A 774-nucleotide genomic window follows, 5' to 3' on the forward strand; every position below is an offset into this window, starting at 1 on the left:
GAGTGGTTGGAACTTGGAGGTAGTATTTGGAGGAAGAGAGTGAATAGTGATATTTGTAAGTACTGGTGGGGCCGGTCTTTCATAGTTCTTAGGTGGAGAATTGGAGGATGGATGACTTAGGTAGTTGTCGGTAATAAGGATAATATTCCATTTCTGGATTCACATTTCTTGATAAATATTCATACCACAATTCACTTATCATCCAAGTCTTTTTGTTGTAGCCATAAAGAATTAGTAGATTATGAATATTAATTCTATTGTACTGGAATGCCTGTGGTGTTTCTGCCCATCCAATGACTATTAAGTGTCTTTTTTCAGTCCCATCTGCATTGACTGTATGGAAGGTTGTGATGTGAGTTTTATCCAACTGGACCCCAGCTAAAATTTTTTCATTTTTCTTTCTTATATCAGAGTAAGCTGGCTGTTTATTATATTGTAGACCACTCTCATCACGATTCCAAATATCACTTAAAGCAAAATGCCTTAACTTTTCCTGAATTTCCTCTTGTGCCGTTTCCACAACTGCAGAATTGATACTACCAGACTCACTGTGTCTCTTCAGCCTTTCTATCATATGACGCTCCTTAAACCTTTTTAGCCATCTTCCTGAAAAGGCAAAATTAGTATATAATCTTCCTCACAGCTAATCTTGACTAGCTTTTCTTGGATAAGAAGTGATTGAGCTTGAAGTACATCATCAGTGACTGGTACTCCTGCCTCTTCAGCAGCATTAATCCATTTTGCTAGCAAGAAATTCAAAATTAAGTACGGTGC

This window comes from Tuber melanosporum, assembly GCF_000151645.1.
Source record: "Tuber melanosporum whole genome shotgun sequence assembly, scaffold_36, strain Mel28".
NCBI lineage: Eukaryota > Fungi > Ascomycota > Pezizomycetes > Pezizales > Tuberaceae > Tuber > Tuber melanosporum.